The sequence below is a fragment of the Pteropus medius genome, unplaced genomic scaffold (assembly GCF_902729225.1).
Source record: "Pteropus medius unplaced genomic scaffold, Ma_sr-lr_union100, whole genome shotgun sequence".
In the NCBI taxonomy this organism is placed as follows: Eukaryota; Metazoa; Chordata; class Mammalia; order Chiroptera; family Pteropodidae; genus Pteropus; species Pteropus medius.
Genome location: NW_024351546.1, coordinates 2,542,137 through 2,564,980, shown reverse-complemented (window position 1 = coordinate 2,564,980; position 22,844 = coordinate 2,542,137). Strand labels below are relative to the sequence as shown.

At 45.2% G+C, this 22,844-nt stretch overlaps 1 long non-coding RNA gene across 1 annotated transcript; it reads left to right on the top strand.

Annotated features, from left to right (window-relative positions):
• The first annotated feature begins 1,231 nt into the window (after window positions 1-1,231).
• LOC120586998 (uncharacterized) lies at window positions 1,232-20,864 on the top strand. The gene is made up of 4 exons (XR_005648849.1): window positions 1,232-2,049; window positions 18,042-18,166; window positions 18,857-19,033; window positions 20,439-20,864. It is a non-coding gene; the product is annotated as an uncharacterized LOC120586998 (long non-coding RNA).
• The last annotated feature ends 1,980 nt before the right edge of the window (window positions 20,865-22,844 follow it).

The following is a 22,844-nucleotide window of genomic DNA, read 5'->3' as shown; positions in this document are numbered from 1 at the left end:
AATGGTGGCCATAATCCTCATAATAGGCTATAAGAAGCAAACCTGGTGGCTGACTTGGAACGAGAATGGAGAACACCTAGCATCTGTGAGCACAAATACCCACCAGGTAAGCGGAAAGACAAGTTAAAACTGAAGAAATTCTATGGGATGGCAAAAAAAGAATTTCAACTATAGCTGAAATGTCACATTTCCTTTAAAAAAAAGTCCAAAAGCATACAAAGATATTATTATTATTATTATTTTCAGGGTATGGTACAACTGTTATGGTTCTCTGTCCTTTTTTGCATAATTGAAATATTTCACTAAACATATCCTAGAAGACATTCCTAAAATTGTAGATATGTTTAGATTTATAAAATTAAATACTGAATAATTTTTTTCATTTTGCAGACCTGAACTTAAAAAAAAAAAAGGCTTATGAAATACACAAGAGACTCTACACAGGATTGGCAAGGAGTCAGGTACTCTTAACAGCTGAAAAAGGTGGAGGTCTCTGCCTCCTGTAAAGAATTGCAAGGACCTGGGAGGGAGCTTGGTCCTAGAAATGAGCAGTTCCAGGGCCAGATATAGATGCTGGTTTTTCCACTCCCTCCATGGGCCTAAGGTCAAGCTTCAACCAGAGTTGGTATTTGCTAAATGCTTTACATGAATTAACTCATTTAATGGTCACCACAAATGGATGAGAGTATTACTATAATAACAACTTTACTAATAAAAAAACTGAAACTTAGGTCTGGTTCAAGGCCTTGACAGTGAGTACACTCCTGTTTATCATTTATAGGAACGTGTGCGGCCCTTAAAAATGTTGTCAAGACTATGTTGTCCTTTTACGTGCTTATTTTTTAAGTCACTGCACTTTTGAAATCAAGTCTATAACAGCACAATTCCAGAACCACTAGCTTCAAAATTTCCTTTCAGGGCCCCACATTTCTCTCTTGCTGGAATTCTCAACTACCCAAGGTCCACATCATTCCTCACCCTGACATATTTTAGTCCCTCTACCATCTCAATTCAATTCCGGAAACGTCCTTCTTCTCCACCTCAGTTCCTGGTCCACGTTTTCCGGTTCTGCCAAAGCAGTCTTTCCACACACAGTTTAACAACCTACCCCGCCCCCATACCAAATAAAAAGACCACCTCCACCTCCTGTGGTTCAGTCACCTACAGTGCTTATGGCCAGCCCGTATCCATCAAATCAGAGAAAATAATGAGACTGTTAAAAGAAGTGGAATAACGTGAGCTGTGAAGCCCGCTGTCTTTTAAGATCGCCACCAGTTCTTTGAAGTGGGGCCAGAGAAGATGTTAACACGCCTCATTTCTGGTGGCGAGTGGCTTTTAAGCAAACACGTAAAGCAAGCTCTCCCCAGCCATCTGAGACCTGCTTCAGTGCATGGACTCAATTACCAAGAGAATTTACTGCCCAGCATTTCGCAGAGGCCAAAGCTTGACAGTGAACTGCAACGCCGCCACGTGGACAAGGACAAAACCCGGCTTAACCCTGACAATGGAGGGAAGGCGTGGAGGACACACCTGGGAAATATCTTGTGAGTCCTTCGGCCTACCCTGTGATCTTGTCGCGGGGGAGTCACCTACCTGCGCCGGTGAAGACCAGGGTCAGTGGGGCGACCTCGGGTCACCGAGGGCGGTGACTTAGGTCAGCCGGGCGGCCGTGGGTCAGTGCGGGCGGTGGCGGCTTCGGTCAGCGGGGGTCGCGGCGACCTCAGTACGGCGCCCCGGCCGCAGTTCCACGGAGGGCCAGCCCCTGAAGGTCGCGGGGCAGGCCTGCCGAAGCTCCGCGCTCCTCCGCTGCTCGCCTCAGAGGGAGCCGGGGAGAGTGGCCCTCCGTCTCTCCTTCTCCCGAGAGGCTCCGTCCGGGGGCCGGGACCTCTGAGCCCTGGGACCTGACTCCTCCCTCCGCGGGTTCCCGCGCGTGGCCGGCCGTGCTCCGCGCAGACGCGGACGCCCCCGGCCCCGCCTACTCTCCCCTTCCCGTGACGAGCAGCTGTGCCAACCAGTGGGACGGCGGACCGGGAGGCTAGCTCCGGCCAGGTGAGTCTCGAAGGATGTGCGACTTCCGGGAGAGGCGCTTTCCCAGAAGACCGCTGCAAACCCGCGCTGGAGTTTTCATTGGTCTAACCGGATCATAGAATCTGGACCAACTGGCTAGGGGAGGTCCCTGATTGGATGAAACCTCAAAGTTGCGTCTCAGGAGCTGGGAATAGGTCCGCTCTCCTGCTGAAGGAGGTCGCTTAGGAAAAGGATGGGGAATGTGCGGGGCGCGCTGACGTCTCTTCCCTATGTCCCCCATTCACCGGTAGTTGGAGTGATTCCAGTTAAAAGACTAGGGAAACTTAATGACTTGATGCGATCACGGGAAACCAGGAGCGACAGTGACCAGACAGTGACCCAACTAAGGCTTTCAGTCAGAGATAGCGTTTGGGGAGTCAGGATATTTCGCGAAGGCACCAGGAATATTACTCCACTGAGGTGATGAAGCCGGCAGAGCTTCTATTGTACCTGATCAAGTACCCGAGTCGATCCTAAAGGATACATAGAGGAAAACCAATTTATGTTAAGTGGGAAACTCAATTAAAAGTGAAAGAGTTGAGGGTGTGGGTAAGGCTTGAAGTGATAAAAGTATGCCGAATAAAGACACTTACCTTCTCGTGCCCTTTGAATTGAGGGGCTAGGAAAACTGCCTGGCTCCAGCTCTGGCTCAGAGCTTGGTTGGTGTTGTGAGACCTTCTGTTCTCCAGCCCTACAAGTAGCTACATTTCGGCCTATCCGGAACCCTGGCTTTTTTTTTTTTTTAACCGAATTTTTGTTTAAAACAACAGGTTCAATAGAATGGAACCAGTTAGCTTGGGATTTGGGAAACTTACAGTTTACAGCATAAATTTTAAAATCTGGTTTCTTCAGCACTAAATTTTCAGGTCCATCCACAGATCTGAGATACTGAATAATTCCTTTCAAATCTGTGGAAGCCCTCTGGGCATGGTGATGTTTACTGATGTTGCCACATCTTTAGAGTGTGCATTCACCTCATACCTTAGCTCCTTATGGCATACCTTTGTTTGCATTCCTAAGAGAACTCTTGCTTTCAGATTTCAGGACAAATTTAGAAACTGGGCAGGCTCTTTAATATAGGCCACCTCTCACTTAAATAGGCGAAAAATTTAGATTATAAAAAATTAAGTTGGAGGCTGCATAGAGAGAGTAAACTAGCATCTATGGAGCAGTATTCACACTAAAATGTCTTTATAAAGCCTAAGGCAGTGGAATTAGAATGTAATGTACAAAAATCCAAGTCAATGGAATGAAAATAAGAGTTGACTTACTACAGATCCACTAGGTTGGATATTGTTCTGCTTTAAGTTTCCTCATATTTCCCATGTAAGCCCTTTTTGTTTTTGTTTTGTCACCAAAGTTTCCTGCCACCAATCCAATGCCAACAGGAGCCCTCATTCTGGGGTCAGTAAAAGGAGAGACTTTATTTAGGTGAACAGTTTGCAACCCTAGGAACCAAAGCCTCCAGTGGTTTTGGTTCCTGGGGTTGCAAATGAAATGAAAAGTGTGCTTTCCTTCCCTTTCTTCCCCACACACACAAAGGGAAGGCTTGCTTTTATAGAGAAAGCTACCACTCTGGTCTCTGATTTGTCCATTTCCATGCAAATAAAGAACCCAAATTTGCACAGCTTAATTGCTCCACATAGCACTGTCCTGACTGATTGGAATTGTGTGTCTTGGTTTGTAGTTATGGAGCCACTCTGGTTGGTAAAGATGCAAATGAGAGTATAGCTGCACAGTTCTGACTGAATAAGGCAGGTCTCAGCCCATTGGTTGAAATACGATTCCAGCAACTTTTTTTATAAGGGTTGACTCAGATGTCAGGAACACAGTGCTGGTGTCTTGGCAGCCTGGTCTGTGTCTTTTCCCTAAAATGCAGCATATGTGAAAGGCCTCTATCAGCAATGGCTGCCAGACTCTACGTATGAATTTGAGCCCACGAGGAGCCTTTCTTGGCAGATATATTCCTTCTCAGGGTCCATGATTTTATTCTCAAACTTTGGCAAAGGTATCATTATTCCTGATGTTATAGATGAGGAAGCTGAGAGACAAGTTAAGTGATAAGCCTGGAGTCATAGACCCACTTAAAACCTAGAAAAGCTGGTTAGAAGAACATTTGTCCAGCTCCAAGTTCTTGTAAAAACACAAAGCTTTAATCCTGAGAGGAAGCAGAGCCAAAAGCAGGAGGGTGGGAGAGCAGGAACCTTTCAGGTTTGTCTCTCCATCATCTAAAATTGTGCCTGACCCATAGCAAGGGCTCGATAAATACCGTTTGAATGAACGGACAGATCTGGGTTCAAATCATTGCTCCACAACATTCTAGTTGTGATGACTCCTTTCCAGCAGGCACTCCTCTACCCTTGGAAGCACACTTGGTTTTTACTCCCCCTATGCTCCTTAATTTTGGAAAGTTAGGGACACTACTGTCTCTAAGGGGCACGACACAGGCACAGTATGCTCTGATCACAGTTGTGGGTTGGTGGGAAGTCCAGTTCTGGCCACTGAGCCAGGAGAAGGAGTTTGCTAGGGGATATTGGGAAAGATGCTTTTCCGTTTTTCCTGGACATGTGATGTGTGGATGGTGCTGCTGCAGTCATTTTGCCCCCTGATGGGGGAGCCCCTGTGCAATGAGGCAGGCAGGAGAGTTAAGGAGAAATCAAACTTTTGATGACTATGTTGGGAAGGAAATCCCTGAAGTTTGGACTTTACAGTTTTCAGAGCCAGTACATTCCTTTTTAAAATACTATTTAAAACTGAGCATAAACATAAAAGTACTTGTAAGTTAACTGTGGCTTAGTGTGCTAGCAGAGTGATTGTGGCAAGTGGGTTAACTTCCCTGAAGCTCAGCTGCCTCTTCTACAGAATAGGGATTGTAATAATATCTATCACCTTGGGTTGATCTGAGAAGCAAACAAAACAATGTGGGGCAATTAAGTATCCAGAAAATGTCAGTAGGCTTTGACATTTTGCATCGACAGCAACTTCCTGATTTGCCATTAATTCCTCTAACAACTGACTTTTAAATTTGAGACACGCATAATGATAGATTGGTAGGATTTGTCACTAAATCACATAGGCATCTTCTGAAAGATGAGCCTGGCTTAAGCAGCAGTGGAGCAAGTGGCTTCATTTGCAGTGTGAAGTCCATCCAGAGACCAAGGCCACATCTGGTCGTACACACTGAACCTCTGGCAGCAATAAAGACTGGTGACTTTTGAATCTTTTAGTCTGTAAATACAGGACTGAGCTTTCCCTCATTTTCAACATAGTTTTCTGGTGTAGGATCTAACAGCATTTGTTTGCCACAAGAGGCTGTGTGGCTTGGAGCCCGGCAATCTATAGCAATGGCTGAGCAGTTGTGTCTCTAATGCATTGAAACCAAACACAAATGTACGTTGTTTTTCTTCCCTGACTTAAAGAATTATCTAATTTTAAAATCTGGTTTCTTCAGCACTAAATTTTCAGGTCCATCCACAGATCTGAGATACTGAATAATTCCTTTCAAATCTGTGGAAGCCCTCTGGGCATGGTGATGTTTACTGATGTTGCTGGAGCAGAGTGAGCTGGGGCTACATTTTTGGGAAGTCACTTGAGGACCCGACTTTTGAGGAGATTATAGGAAGGCAGGAAGAACTGAGACCCATCAGCTTAGAAGCTGAGATGTGGCCATGAGCACAGATAATGAAGCAGATTCAAAAAGCCTTGTGACCAGGGAAAAAGAGGGAAGGAAAGGGACAGCTAGCATAAGATACACACACACACACACACACACACACACACACACACACGAGCTATGGAGAGTGGCTGCCTTGATTCCTGGTGGTTTTCATTCTTTGTCATGGCAGACTATATTTTGCAAAAATGACCACAAAAATATTTCAGTCTCATATGCTCATCCAGAACCTTGCCTTGAGGAGATGGTGTAAGGTCCCCTCTGTCTGCTCAGGGAGATCTATGTAATCATGTGAAGCAGCCCATGACAGAGTTCAGAAGAAACAATCCTCTGTAAATTCTGTGACAAAGCCTCCGCTGGGGTCTCTTAGTATTGGAAACCAGTCACCCCACTGTACTGTGAACAGCCCAGGCCACTTGGACAGGCCAATGTGGAGAAGGACCAGCCGAACTATCCTGAAATCTAGCAGTTGTGCAAGTGAGCTGAATTGGAAAATGGACCCTGCAGTTCTGGGTTGGGCTGCCTGAGCTGGTGTGGCTTAGAGCCTTCCCTGCCAAAAACTGCAGATTCGTCAGCAAAATAAATGATTGTTGCCCTGTTAGGCCACTGAAGTTCATGGTGGACTATCATGCAGCAGGCCAGCCGGAGCTCTTTCCTTGGAATCTCCACTGAGACCTGCCCTGAGGCTCCAGGAGAGAGCCTTCAGTCAACAAAACCTCCCTTTGAACTGTATGAACTCTGTATGAATTAGGTTTGCCACTTGCTAATAAAGGAACCCTGAAGACAAAGCCCCCCAAGGCCTCATAAGATGATACCAACACAAAGAATTCAACTCAGTCCTGAGGCTGGTTCCCTTCTGATCTCTGAAGATGAATCTCAAGACTATGCTTTTGAGGGGAGAGTCAGTTTGTTCATCTACCAGAACCAGCTTCCCTGGGGCTAGAACATTTCTCTTTGCAAAACAAGCATATTCTCTCTGTGTGAGCAGGTGAGGTGAGAGCCACAGCACCATGGGGGGTGGGGGTGGGGGCAGCGGTGTGGGCTGGAGGGGTGGCTCCAGGGTACAGACAAGAACAAACTGAGGGGATGGGTGTGTGATCCCAGATACCAAGGGCATGTTGCTGACAGGGCCTGAAGATCTATGATCCAAGAAGGAAAGTGTCACCAGGGGACCAGATACTGAGTGTAGTGAGCATTGCTCCCTCCACCAGCACCGCCCATGTTTGCCCCTATGAATTTTCCTACCCCTCTTTTTGTGCATTTCTGCACTCTGCTGGTAGATACCTTAATCCTTTCATTGACATTTTAGCCAGGCTGGTGGGAGCCTCCTTTCTCTTAAAGATGACATTGCATTATCTGTGCCAATAAATGTCTTGCTGACTTTGAACTCTCAGAGGACCGTCTTATTTCTCTACTTCTAAGCAGGTTTCATGAATTAATGTGTATGGAGTGCCTGGTGTGTGGTAGACTTCTTAGTTTGAAATCTCTAAGAAGGGGACCCAGAGCAGGGATTCAATGCATTGTTGATTTGGGAAGCACAGGAACATTGGTCTGGGAGTGGAGCATTGAGACAGGAATGGTGGATGTCAGTCATACTGTGACTTTTCATGAGAAATATGGATTTGGTCTTTATTCCTTTGCATAGAGCTCCTAAAACACTAGGAATTGCCTAACTGATAAGAAGGATAACGATGTCTTTTGTTATGTTAATGGAGTGACTTTAGGAAGCACATAAAGATAGAATCAGATTGCCTGGAAAACCAACCCTATGATGAGAGGGTTAGAACTTTGAGTTCTACTCCTGCACCTTCCTGGAAAGGAGGGCAGCTAGAGGTTGTATTCAATTATCAATGACCAATGATTTAACCAATTATGCCTAAGTAATTAAAGCCTCCATAAAACCCCAAAAAGATGGGGTTTAAAAAAGCTTCTGAATGGCGAACACATGAAGATTCAGGGAGAATGGTGCATGAGTAGAGAACATGGAAGCTCCACGTCCTTTCTCCATACCTTGCCCTATGTGTATCTTCTATCTGGCTGTTCTGAGTTTTATCTGTTATAATAAACTGTTAATCTAGTGAGTAAAATGTTTCTCTGAGTTCTGTGAACTGTCCTAGCAAATTAATCAAACCCAAGGAGTGGATCATAAGAACCTCTGATTTACAGCCACTCAGTCAAAAGCACAGGTGATGACCTGGACTTGTGATTGGCATTTGAAGTAGAGACGGTCTTGTGAGACAGACACCTAAACTTCTGGGATCTAAGCTATCTCCAGGTAGATGATGTCAGAATTGAGTTGAATTGTAGGACACCCAGCTGGTGTCTGAGAATTGCTTGATGTGGGGTGAAAGCTCACAAATTAATATTGGTGTCAGAATCAGAATATTAGTAGATTACTCAGCCTGTCCCCACTGTGGGCAACTGGAGCCTAATCCATGCTGCAGAACTCAGCACAGAGCAGCAGTACCTAAGGATCCCACCTGGAAGGCCAAAGGTGGGAAGAGAGCTAGTGCATTCACATGCCAACTCCTGAGAGCTGAAGCCTCTGAAGGGGTCATTTCCTGGTACTTCTGGACTGTGGACAGGGAGAGCCAAGAGCTTTTCCTTTCATAAGTCTGGAAAAAGGTGCTCAGGCATTTGGAAATCAGTTGGAACCCACTTAACTGAGAGGTCCCAGGCCCATTGGTGGGTAAGATAGTGTTGACGGTGGCAAGTATTGTAAGTGGTAGTGCACAGGAGCCTCCGGATGGCCTGCACATTCAGTGTCCTTGGTGAAGGCTACCTCTTGGTGAAGTTGGGTGCAGTCTGTGAGGTGGCTGGTGCCAGGTTTATTACCCCCAGGTACCCCACCACATGGGCCCACTGCAGATCTGGGTGGGTTGGGGTGGGGATTAAGGAAGGTACTAACACCTGTGTGCACCTCCTTAAGTCACAGGTGTTTTGCAGGCCACAGTTGGAAAAGTTAGGTGTCTCCTGACCCCTGCCCTCAATGAGCTGATTTTTGAGCTGAGGGGATGACACTTAATCATGTGAACTCCTCAGGGAACAATGACCTTCTACAAGGACCTACCCTAAATGTGCAAATGAAAACCCCAATGAAGTCTCTCACTTCATCACCTCTAGGATGACTCTGCAATGTTTCCTTTGCTCATTTACAGCATCTGTGTCTCACTGCCTATCAGTGTCCATCATCTGTGGGACGGTTCCCTCCCACCTGAGGGCTAGGCATGGCAGACTCAGAGTCAGCAGAGATGTTTGACTGATAAATTGATTTGAGGGCTGCACTTCTGGAGAGGCAGCACCCAACTTGGAAATGCTGAGGAGTCCAGGGAAGATGGGACTTAAGAGGCCCTCATTTAAGGAAGGAATTGAATAAGTAACCACAGAGTCTTAGGTACTCAGAAGCAAGTTAGAGGAATTTTTCTTCTCCTTGGCAGCCTGAGGGAGCTGCGTGGAGAAGATGGTAGGGTGTCTTCCACTCTTTCCTTCCTGGATGAGTGTCTTCTGTCCACAGACTGCAGCTTCATCCAGAGATGGGCAGGACAGCTGGAGTCAACACCCAGGAGCTGCCCTCAACAATGACACATGGGGATGGAGGGTAATAACCCCAGCTTCCATGCCTTGGTGGGACATCTCTGAGACACCCTACATTGTCCCCTGAAGCTCCCCAGGGACTGGCTCCAGTTGCCCACAGTACCAGTGTAAAAGTGGAAATTCTCCAGTTACAGAGAGATGATATCTCCAGGCTCCAGCCTCCAGGAGAAACACAACATTCCAAGGTACAGGTAATAAAACTGTCTACTAGGCCCTGTTTGATCTGAGAGTCCCCCGATACATTTGTCTTTGTACAAGACCTTAACTGCTTCTTGTAATCTGCTTGCTTGCTTATTTAAGGATGTAGTTGGAGGCTTTATAAGCTGCCTCCTCTGGAAGCTGGGGACTGATCTCCTCTAACCCTGTGTGGTAGAGAATCAGTCGCCGGCTGGCTAATAAAGGCTCATAATTAATCTCAATTGGCTCCGTGGGTCTTAGAATCGTTCACGCCATAACACCAGCCTGCCTGCAGACAAACCCTGCGCTGGCTCCTCACCACGCCCAACAGGTATGTCTTGGGGACACCTGCCTAATGCTCTGCTTGCACTTGTATCAAGGTCTGCTGCTGGGGAAACCTAGCCTAAGTAGTAATCGAGAAGACTCAATCAATGTCTCAATCTTGAAACTCTTGGGGAATCTCTAGAGGGATTATTCTGGTCCCTTGAAGGGTCAATACCTCAGTTATCAGGTCTGTTTTGGTGACAGGCAGTAATAAACTTAAACACATCAAATACTAACAAATTATAAGCAGAGGTTCCCAAACTTGAGGGAGCACCAGAACTCTTTGAAGAGCCTGTTAACACAAATGCCAGAGTCTAAGAATTCCTACCACAGTAGGACGAGGTGAGGCCAGGGTTTCCATTTTTAACAATTCCCAGGGCTGGAGCTGCTAGTCCAGGGACCACACTTTGAGAACCATTGCTCTCAACCAGAGGACCAGGGCTTAGAGATGCTCTGGGTGAAAGCTGGAGGGAAATACCATTGAAGTAGAGACTTCCTAGTGTCTGCTGTAAAAATGAGCCCCCAAATCCATGCCTGGAATTCTTATGTCTCTCATGATTTTAAAAGGTTAAATCAAACATTATTTTCCACTCCACTGGCAATTAGTTCAGATCTAACTATGGAGCATAGTTTTCTCAAGTTTGAAGCTGTCTGGGCTTGTCATGCTCTTGATTCTGTGTTGCTATTCAAACCAACAGCCACATGAGTGTGGTCTAGCCTTTGGAAAGAGAGCTGTTCCCTGCTGCTGGTTAGCTTGTCAGCTCCAGGACTGTGAGGCTTTTGTTATCAGGAAACGAAGTGCTCAGTTCCTAGATCAAACATTTGAAAATGTGAAATCCAAGAATACCTCTTATGTCTTGACAGATGGGTGTGTTGAGGGGCTTTTTTGTTTTTTGTTTTTCCTTTCACAAGAAGGAAGTCTTAGGCAGCTTTGGGAAAGTAAATGATCCTTTGCCTTTCCAAAGCAGCAGAGCTTGTACTGTTTGGCACTATTTAGAATCTCTGAGGTACTGTCTCAAAATGCTGCTTTGTTAGTGCTTTGGTCAAATGTTTAGCATTTTGAAGTTTGAGCTGGGGATGGTATCAAGGTGATGCATGAACAGGATAAAATAAGAAAAAAAAATGACAAAAATAGTGAGCGGGTGGAAGGATCAGCTCAGGATGATGATGGGGTCCCATGGAGACCCTGAAAAGAAGAACTGGCCATGTTCCAAGCCTCCATAGTCTTTGGAGGGCCTGGCTTTTTAGGGGTGGAGAAAGGCATCTGTCAGCAAATGGCCAAGTGTTTCTGTCCACTTTTTAATAACTCTTCTGTCATTACCCTGAGTGGAAGCAGGGCTGCCTTTAATTTAAAAATTTAAGTCTAAGGTCCAGCCAGCAGGGCTGCCTTTAATTTAAAAATTTAAGTCTAAGGTCCAGTATACAAGAATTTATAATGTTGCAGGAAGTGACACCCAATGGAGGAATTCAGACGCTCAGACAGCTTAGAGGAAGGAGAATTTAATGCCGAAGGAGAGCCTGGGTCATTCAGCAGCACGATCTCCCCAAAGCACGATCTCCCCAAAGCACAATCTCCCCTTGGTTAAATTTCTTACAGATTATATACCCTCACAGAGTCCATGCAAGGAGTGCATGATTCCTTTGTCTGAGGTTTTACATGTCCCTCCTTACTCAGAGTGGGGAGGGGCAGCTTTGGGTGGGGGGCTGCAGGGGAGGAATTTCTAGACCCTTGGTGTTATCAGCATCTTTATCGGATTCTTGAACAAAGAGAGGGCACTCCTAGGCTTACAGACGGAGCAGCATTCATTGATGTCTGAGCCTGCACAGGGGGTTCCTTATCCAAAGGCTGAGCTCTGGCTGTAACACAGTAAACAGTTCCATAGTCTTGACATTCCTATACAGCTACAGAGATAGTGAAGGGGCTGGAAAGTCCTTGAGGTGGGGGATGTAGCTGTGGAAAATATGTTAACTGAAGAGCATAGGGCGGAATGGGGGACGAGAGAGCAGTTTTAACCAACTGAGTCGGTTATTTCTGCAGGCTCTTTCCTTTGCATCTCTCCTCTCTCTCAATAAGGAAAAGCTACTGCCTCTTGTCCTGGGCCAAATACTTGCTACTGTTTCTGTTTTTTTCGTTTCTTTGTTACTTCTATAATTCTGAATATTAAGCTTGTGATTCAATTACTTGATTCATCAACTTTAGACAGTCTTCAACAACTCCATTCACAAAGAAAGCACACTAAGATAGATTCTTAACCAATTTCATTATGTTTAGTTCCAGTAGTTACCTTACCTAACAATTACTCCAATTACTTCCTATTCTATCAATAATAGAGAATATTATATTTTTCTTCTCTCTTGGATAAGAATGGCAGTTCTTTCAATCATCTCTTCCTAAGTCCCATCTTTGTACACAGTCAGTGAGTTGCTGTCAATTATGTATTTATAATGTCACACACATGGCTACCCAGCCTGAAGACCATGCTTCCTTGCTTCTCTTATAACCAGCTGCAGCATATGATTTTTCTGGTTGGTAAGATGTAATTTGCAGTGTTCTCTGGGACTTTCTAAAAGTAAGGAGACTGGACTATCTTTCCCTTTTCTCCGTTCTACTTTCTGAAATGCAGATGTGATGGCTAGTGTTTCGGCTGCCCTTTTGGACCAGGCAATATGGGCTATATCCTAGGCATGGTGGAGTGTAGGTAGAAGGAGTTGGCTCCATTGTGATTTCATGGAGCTGCCACAAGAGTTCTGGATAGTTTATGCACAGACATCTTTTATGTGACTGAGAAATATAATTCTAATTTGTTTAAGTCATTTTGAGTTTATTTATAAGATGCCATCAAATATAATTCTAACTAATATAGTCAGGAATATTTTTGTATTTACAGTGTCAAGGCTGACTACATTTACCTTCTATTCCAAAACAATGATTATATCTCTTATTCTTTGTCTAGATTATGTTGTAGCCGCCAGCCCCCGATAGACACACGGACCACCAGAAACCAATGACTTATAGGAAGCACACTCTTTATTCAGCCAACTGGGTCTGCCAGGGGTACGCAGACCTCAAATTAAGCAGCCCCAAAATGTAGAAGTACAGGGTTTTTAAGCCCTAAACCCCATTCCTCATTCTGTCTGAACACAAAAGTCTATTTTTCTTCTATTTACTAACTGTCAACCCACAGGTCGGTTGTGCAAGCGGGGGTACAGAAGCAGAAAGCTTATTGTTAGAATGTTATGTTCCTATGGGTGATAGCCTATGTTCCCATGGGCGATAGCCAAGCAGTAATTTTCCAGCCAGCACAATTACATCTAAATACTGAAAACAAATTAACAGAGTTTACATTATTATGTATTTATCACTACAGAAATACACAGCATGTGAGGATTTACTAACTCTCACAATATCTGTACCACTCTAAGGATGATGCTCCTAGATTCAAAGTCCAATGTATTCTCTTGTCTTGCACTCCTGAAATCTCACTCACTTAACTTTGCTTCCTTTTTGGACCATGTCTTTATGGTGCAGGATTTTGTTTTTCTTGGAGTTTAAATTGTTTTTATCTTTGTTGCTTTTATTGTTGACAAAATAATAATGTGCATTAATCACAACCTCTAGTCTACCAGCCTTTCAAGAACATGGTTCATTGCCTGAAATGCCTGTGACTCCTCGAGTCACTTCTTAGGGACTCTGGACCTTTCCAGTAAGAATGGGTTTCTTTCCACTCTGGAAATGTTCTAGTTTTTGGATGATTTTCTCCCATCTACTTTTCCTCCTCCTCCTCCTCCTCCTCCTCCTCCCTCCTCCTCCTCCCTCCTCCTCCCTTCCCTCTTTCTTCTCTCTGTCTCTCTCTCTACTGCAGGTGCACACACACACACACACACACACGTATGATTTTTTTTCATTTTTTGTTTTGCCTGTGCCCTGGTGCGATGGTTAATTTTATGAGTCAACCTGACTGGCCTAAGGGATGCCTGGATGCCTGGTAAAACACTATTTCTGGGTGTGTCTGTGAGGGTGTTTCTGGAAGAGATTAGTATTTGAATTGGTAAACTGGGTAAAGAAATCTGCCTAACCAATGTGGGTGACATCATCCATTCCATTAGGGGCCCAAATGGAACAAAGAGATTGAGGAAAGATGGATTTGCTCTTTTTGCTTGAGCTGGAAAGCCATCTTCTCCTATCCTCAGATATTAGTGGTCTTGGTTCTCAGGCATTTTGACTCAGGCTCAATTAACCACCAGCTTTCCCAGTTCTCCGGCTTGCAAATGGCAGATCATGGGATTTCTTAGCCTCCATAATCATGTGAACCAATTTCTATAATAAATCTTTATACACACACACACACACACACACACACACACACACACACATATAGTGTTTCTCTGGAGAACCCTGACTAATACAACTGGGAATTCAAACAACAACAATAACAACAGCAAAGCTTCATTTTCATCTTTTCTATTGATTTATTATTTGCCTTATTTGGCCAATTATATTTTTATTTTCTAAGATCTCTTTCATTATCTCATGTTCCTGACTGGTCCTTTTTTCTAATATTCTGTTCTTCTATTCTACTTTTTCCTGTAGTCTTTTTAATGTAATGCTTGCAATAGTTTCTCAAATTTCCTAAGAACATGGTTAAGTCCATAGAACCTCTTGACCAACCTGGGTTCAAATCTTAGCTCTGCTGTTTACTAGCTGCATGATCTTGGGCAAGTTAATTAACCTTCCTGTTCCTCAAGTTCATCATCTATTAAGTTGGGGAGCAGCAGAACCCAGTCACTGGTTGTTGTAAAGATCAAAGAGCTGCTGTGTGAGTGAAGCTTGCACAAAACCTGACACTTATAGTGCTGGGGCTCAGGTAGGAAATATGTGCATGCCACTATTGTTATCTGACTTGTGTTCTGATGAGTACTATGGCAGATTGCATAGTCACAGGTGACCATGCTGTTGTAGCTCTCCCATGTCACCTGCTCTGACCTGACTGACACTCTTCTCCAAAGAAGTGGCTTCATTGTTCTCTACCCTGGAATCTGGGCAGAGGTTAGTTTCCAGCCAGTTCACAAAAACTGAGATGGCTTCTACCTGGTTTCCTCTCTCCACCTCTCTTTTTCTTCTCCTTCTCTCTCTCCTTCCCGCTCTCTCCCTATCTTGATGTCTATCTTTCTTAGAACATTCACCCCTGATTCCAGCTACCATGCTGGGAGGAAGCCTGAACTAAGACAGCTGGAGAGGACATAGAGAGGCTGGAAGAAGCTGAGGCCCAGGTGACAGTTAACATCAATCTCCACACATATAGTGAATGAGGTTCCTGCTTTTGAGTTTCTAGCTGAAGTTCTAGATATTATGAAACAAAGCAGCCATCCCCACTGTACCCTATTGAAATTCCCGACCCACAGAAACCATGATTGTAATAAACAGTTATTTCATACTACAAAGTTTTGGGCTAATTTGTTACACAGAATAATTGTCACAGTCACTCAGCTGTGACAGAGAAGGGAGTAATCTGATTGGCCAGGCCCAAGTTTGCACCCACCTCTGTAACAAGAGAAATCAACTCAGATCCCAGATAAGGTGTAGGTGCATGGCTGGCAGCCAAACCAAAGCTAATCTGCAGTCATTGAGGAAGAATCTGGCATGTGAAAATGGCAACTTCATGAGATCTGGCAACAGGGTGGAAGAATCATGGAATGAGAGTAAATGAAAACCTTGAGGCTGAGGTTGTAGGTGTTGCTCCGTGTTTGACACAAGACCAGTTGGTGACCCTCCTTATAGGGTCTTCTTGTCCAAGGAGAATGCCCATGGAATAGAGGCTCTGGGGAGGACACGTAGTCTGTACCCTTATGGGCAGCTGTGCAGGATGCCCGGTGGGAGCCCAGTGCGGGGTGATAAGAATGAATTGAGAAGACTTTCCTGGGAAGAGTCTGCCATGCAAGGTCACAGTGCTTTGGAGTGCTTGCAGAGTGTGGATCCAACAAGGATCCCACCTAGGCAGGTACACAGCATCCTCAGCAGCAGCAAGATACAAGGATATTGAGGCATTTTTGAAGTATCAGATGGTCTGGACCATGTGTGTGGAACCACTCATCAGTAGATTTGTCCTAGAGACAAATTGTTCCAAGAAACATTGACCTGAGATGCCCTTGGCCCAACTCAATTTTCTTTGGAAAATTCTTTTTCATTTCAGAGGAGATTGAAACTGAGAGCCTTTTTACTGTGCCCCACACTTTGTCTTGCTTTAGGGTTGAAGTGATAAACGAAGATCATCTAGTTTGCCTTCCTCTTTATGTCACCAATGTCTCTCTGGATTGGCTCTTGACCCCCCACTGGCCTGCATCACTTTGTTGGCCAATGGCTACTCTATGATCAGCTTCTGAGGAAAGTTTGTCCTGAGCCATCAGCATAGCAGGAATGAGACAAACATGAAGTCAGGAGGGATCTGTCCCAGAAAGTTAAGCAGAAGTGGCTGCAAAGCCAGATTGTTGCCATGGCCATAACAAAATCTCTCACAGTTGGCTTTCATGCTGTTGGAGATTATTTACTCTCTCAGGAGCAAGTGGGAATGAGGACTGCAAGTGAAAGGGTTAAAGCACACAGGCCAGAGTCCAGAGCATAAGACATTGATAACAATAACAGTGATGGAGATACTCTTATTTTAGCATTTCTCAGTGCTTTGCTGGCTATGGTTATTCTATCTTGGATTTTCATGACACTGTAAGATATGTCTTAGGTTGGGTGACAGACTCTGAGGTGGAGATTTGCATGGAGGGGCCACAGGGATGGCGCTCTTGGAGCCAGACGTGGGAGGTGAGGGAGCAGCTGCGCTGCAATGCAGCTGTACAAGGGCTTCTGCTACCCCAGAGAGCTCTGGAGCTTTGAGCGTGTACAGAGATGTTCAAAATCGAAGCAAGGGTTCTCCATGCTCCTGTCACAGACCAGTCACTAGACCAGAGAGGGGACAGGTTCTTGAGTAGGGCAGTTCTCTTCAGCTGGGAGAATGAGTGCCCTGGTCCTGGTGGGGCTCAGGTCAGCATCCCCCATGTGAGAACTCTCAGGTCCCTACTTGAGAGCTGCAGGGGCAGGCTCTGGTTAGCAAGAGGATAAACCTACCTGGGCACAGCACTGTCACATGGACCCAGAGGTCCTGACCACGAAAGCCGTTTTCCAACCTGGCGGTGGCAGTTACACAACACTCTTTCTGCAGCATGTAGGACAGGATATAGATTGAGTGGCCATTTTTGGAAAGTACAACCTGGCATCAGTTATAAGGCCTGAGTGGCCTTGGCACCCTGGAGGTGTTTGGAGGCACAGGACAGAGGCAGAAGGACATTTTGGAGACAAATGCAAAGACTCTATTGAATACAGTAGCACTGGTGGTACAGAACCAAGAAATATGAAGAAATATAATTAGGGAGAAAATCTGCATGACTTAGGGATGGATTATAGGTAAATGGGAGAGGAAAGAATAAAGATAAATCCAGAATCCTTACTTGTATAATTTCATGCATAGTGATTACATTAGATGCAATGGGAAATATAGAATGAGGTTGAGATGGGTGCAATTTTGGAATGCTGTGCCGAAGAGGGGCATGGGTGTCCAAGTGGAGAAGGTCATTTGGCATTGGAGCTGGAGCACAGATGACATTCAGGCTAAAGGTGTAGATTTGGAAATCAGGTTGCAGGAAGACAAAGCCATAGGCATAGCTGACCTAGCTGACCTTGTTTCATGGTACAGGTGCAATGAGAAGGACCTAGTTTCTGATGTACCTGGCATAGAGGAAGTTCTTAATAAGTAGTAGCCATAATTATTACATCACATTGCATATTTTTCTGAAGGTCTCTTGTGCTGTTTGCATCAGCCACTGTATTAGTTGTGTCTTCTGTATCTGCTGAATATTAGAGTTTATTATACTTCGAGTAGGAGGGAAAAATAAAAATGGCAAATCAGGTAGAAGAATAGAGCTATTTTTACAGTAAATTGGGCTCAGGAAGGATTGCCGGGCTATGATGAATCAGACCTTACACAGTCACCTGGGGACAGTAAATGGTTTAAGTACCTGAGAATGTCAAACATGTGGACAATTCATGGAGGAAAATCAGCAGGAAGAGTTCGGGGGACATTTGGAAGGATTTTCAGGGAGGGGCTTTAGCTGCAATTCCAGAAAAGGGTAGCAATAAATTGGGACCTTTTCCTCCTTCCAGACTCCTCATGCCTCAGGAAGAACTCACACCTGAAGACACTTGAGAGATGAGATGAAGTACTGATCCCATTGCTACAGCAACTGAGGGCCAGCCTCAGCCTGAGTGGACACAAGAGGAGCCTGACAGTGAGCTTGGGCATCCCTGGCTGGAGGCAGCTCCTTAGCTCCCAGCCCTGGCAGTTCTGTGGTGCTTTGTAGATATCATCGAGCACCTTTTCTGAAGCAGTTCTCTGCAGGCCCATCGGCCAAAGTTTTCATTAAGTAACAGATAAAGCAAACATGCAGGGAAAGGCTAACATGTCACACTAGGACCCTAGTACCTCAGCAAAGGTGTGAGCACAGTGGGCTGTCCTCTGGGTAGAGTCTGAAAAAGAAATGCATTATGAGTGGTAATACCATTTAACCCGGTACTGATGGAAAACAAAAAGGCGCTCTGATTTCATGAAGAGGAGGACAAATGAGATGAGATGCCATGTCCAGCAAGTGGTAAATTCTGCCACGTCCAGCACGGCCCTGGAAAATAATCCTAAGTGGGAATGGTGGGAGACTGAGAAAAGAAAGAAGACAGAAAGCTGGGATTGGCAGGCCCACTATCCAGCGATGATGGAGTAGAGAGTGATTTTATTTTTCCAAGTTGCTTTTACACAAGAGCATACATTTGCTGGCTAAAATGAGATTATCCCCACTCAACCTCCACATCCTACTATAATCATTTGCATTTCTGTAGGGTAACCCCCACCCTACACAGTTTGCTAAAATCATTTGCATTTCAACACCCGCATTGTTCTCCAATCAGTTCCTACTTCTCATTCTTAGGAGGATCTGTGGAGGTGAGGCAACCCTTGGTTGGCCTCACAGATTACAAGGACCTTGTCAGCTTGCAACCTGCTCTGCACAATGGGAGGCTTGGATATTCGTTTTTATCTACCTCTCTCCAACAGGCTGAGGAGGCTTAATTAGCAGAGGAATGAAGACAAAGGAAATGAGACTCAGGTAAAGGCAAGTGACACTTAGGTTCTGAATGATTTATTTGTCTTCGTATGTGTTGGTTGTTTTTCAGTGATTGTAGAACTTAAGAAGTTGGATCTATACAAAAAGGGCTTGAAAACTTACAATAAAAAATGTAATATGGAAACCAAGGGTTATAAAAGCAGTGTTTATTCAGGAAATAGTGATATTGTTTTATAATAGTCATAACAATAATTTTAATGAAAACCCTCAAGGATTAGTTAGATGATGAGTGGTTGATGCTCTTCTTGTTGATCACCAACTGTCGACCAATCTAAACCAACCGAATTAAGAGGATCGTGTTTTATAAGTGAGAAATGCAGACAAAAATTTGCAGAGAGAGCTTGGTGTCTGTGAAACTTTGCTTATTACCCAGGCAGAAACCATGAGGAGCTATGGATCTATCAGGGAGAAAGATCAGAGTCCACTTGCCAGTGCCAGGCTGCATATCTGGCCTTCAGTTACCTGAATAATACTGTCCTTGAGTTTCTCACCTGTTTAGTTCCAGACCAGAAGGGGACATTCCTGGACATATGTGGACAAATGGTTTAGGAGGACATCATTAGTGTTTGTAGGAAAATAGGAGATCCACTCCTGGCAAAATGATCCTTTCTTCCTGGGCCTGGCATTTTATTTTAATGATTCTTTAGAAATTATTTAGAAAATTCCTGGGCCTGGCATTTTATTTTAATGATTCTTTAGAAATTATTTAGAAAATTCCCGGTAAGTAAAGGTTTGCGTAAATGTCAGCAAATAGCTCGCCTTTACCCAAAGAAGATCAGATTTGAATTCTGTAAGTTCCTATAAATGAATGAAGAGGTTGAATCTTCTGTATTTTAAGATTTATAATAGGAAGTAATAGAGATCGGTCAGACTTCTATTGTAATGGCTTTTGATAGGGCTTTTGGGTGAGAAGGGTGAATTGATGCTCTGGGGATTGGGCCCTTCAGGAAAGGGCCTCAGCATGTCAGATACGGCTTTAGAGAGCATCTGAGATACAGAAAAAAAAATGTGAGTGTGGTCCATTTTTGTTAATGAAACCTTTATCTTCCCAGTCAATCACAACTAAAACATCGAATTGGTCACTTCTTTTTCTGTCCCTTCTCCAGTGCATTATGAGGGCCTCGTATAGTATTTTCTAGTATACTTTGCTTAGGAAAAAATACCAAAGAAAAACCATGCAAACAAAACCATCAGATCCTGGAAAAAGCATCTTCTAACACCAATAGTGCCCCTCTCAGCTAGCACTGACACTCTCTTAGGGAGTGTGTTTTGGCTTATAACTGGGCCTGTTGGTAGTTTGAAAGCCCTACTTGTTCCAGGAGCATGTTGTAGACAATGCTGGTACCTTGTCTGAGTCTTTTTTACTTGTTCTTGCACCACTCCCCAGATGCTGTGTGTATTGGCCGGCAACAACCAACAGGAGGACAATAGCCCCCATGTCTCCAAGGGTCATCAGCCTTATGACAACGTTTATGCTTAACGCTCCTGTGGGAGCAGGCTGAGGCTGCGGCCCTTGCTTAGCTGCTACCCCACCCTGTTCTGCCTCTCTTTCTTTCTCCTGAGCCCTCCCTCAAATCATGGGCATTCACATTCCCATCTCAGGCTCCGCTTCTATGAGACCTGACTCAAAAGGGACCTTTCAGCCCCTTCTCTTTCATACCTCTCATCTGTGCCTGCTCAGCTCCATTCCCCCCTCCCCCATCAGGACCTCACACATGGATTATAGCAAGTGCACCCAGCTTCTTTGATCTCCAGACGTTTGTCACCTCCTTCTATTTAATGCATTCTACATAAACTTAGATTAGCTCTCTCATATATGTGCTCGTTCCTACATATCTATAGTTTGGTTCTCAAACTGTTTGTGGTGTGTAACCACAGGCAAACAAATTACACAAAGGGTTTGCTTAAACTTTAGATCCCAACACCCATTTCTGACATTTTCATTCAGTCAGCCTGGGCAGGGCCTAAGAATCTGTGCTTTTAGTAAGTCCCCTCCCACCCATGTATTTGGATTTTGAGAAATAGGCTTTATATGACACTGATTCATTTCAGTTTTCTGTTAGAGTTCTGCACCCATTTTGTTCTCCTTTCTGGAGCACCTTCAAGGAGAGGATGTGCAACCCTTTCATCCTTGTGGAAGACAAGCTTAGCCTGGTCTCTGAGTACAATGATCCCATGCCATAAATATTTGATAAAAGAAGAAATGAAGAAGAATTAGGGGAAGATGGGGGACTAGGTAAAAGCACGGTTCTCCTCCTCCCAGGCCCACATTGAAATTACAACTATATATTATAAAATAATCAAAGTGGAGAATCACCAGAAGTCCAGCTGATCATAACACATACATCTGATAATATAAAGAAGGAGCTATATCGAAGCTGGTAGGAGGGGCGAAGTCGTGAATTGGGCTGAATCTGCACCCGTGGGTGGTGGATGATCACTGGGAGGGAGAGAGAGGCTACAGAGATTCCACTGAAGGAGAGGGGTGTCCTGTCCTCATTTGGGAACTCCCCAGCCCAGGGTCCCAGCCCAAGGAAGAGGAGTTTCCAAAACCTCTGTAAAAGCCAGAGGGGATTCCGGCTGTCTGAGTGAGACAGAAGGAGACTGAAACCCTAGACACTTCTTTGAATGGCCCACGCACAGGCTCTCTGACCTGTGGACACTCACCTGCAGCACTGGTGGTGGGTCAGAGGCTCACGTAAGATTCTCATGGGGAAAGTCTGCATTTCCTGGCACCAGAACAAGGGCTGGACTGGCAGCCACTATTGTGCCTTAGTGTTGCTCCCCTACACGGCAATCTACAGACCCCACCAGCTTGCCTGTGCAGACCCTTCCCACAAGGCCATTTAGAAGTGCTGGTCTGAGGAGATCAGCATGCCCCATCCAATCTGCAGATTGCAGGGCGCTGGGGGACGGGGATGGCTTTGGTTGCTGAGCGGCAGTCAAGCCCTGCACTGATTCAGAGCTAGACATTCACAGCTGGCAGCACGCAAGCACGCATTTCAGAGACAGATTCAGGCAGATCACTGCTGCCAACACGAACTTAGGCAGATATCGGGTATCTCTGTGGGCAAGTCCCAGACAGCAGCTGGTCTTGCTGTGATCTGGGACTTCTGCAGTCAGTTACCGAAGTTGCAGCAAGACTGAGGCTGTATTGATCTGAAGGCCATTGTTTCCCTGAGACCCTTCCCCATCCAACCCACAAATTGCCCCCAGGTGGCCCACTGAGGAGTCAACCTCCTCCGCCCTGCCCCTTCTCCCCAGGTCTTCCATTCCTCGCAGGCAACAAACTTTGGTTAGCAAAGAGTGGGTACTGCGGGAAAATCAGTTGCAGGCAGACCTCTGCTGCCTGCAAGAGCTGCAACATCACGTGGGGGGCTCGCAGGGGTCTGTGGGACCACCCCAGACTGCAGCTAGTCTCACTGCCATCTGTGACTACAACTGGAACTCGTGGGCACAGAAGTTGCAGCAAAACTGAGGCTGTATTGGCCTGACGGCTCTTGTCTGCCTGAGATCCCATTTCACCCAAGTCACAAAGTGCCTACAGCCCATTGACAGGCAGCCTCTCCTATCCTGTGCATTCTGCACAAGCAACAGACCTTGGATAGAGCAGTGAGCTCATTTTGGAGGAAAACAGTTTTGGTCAGACCACTGCTGCCTGTATGAGCTATAATATCTTTTGGGGGGATCTCAGGGGTCTGAGGGACTGCTCTAGACAGCAGCTTGTCTCTCTGTGATCTGTGACTACTGAGGGTACATGCAGACACAGAAATTGCAGAAAACTGAGGCTATT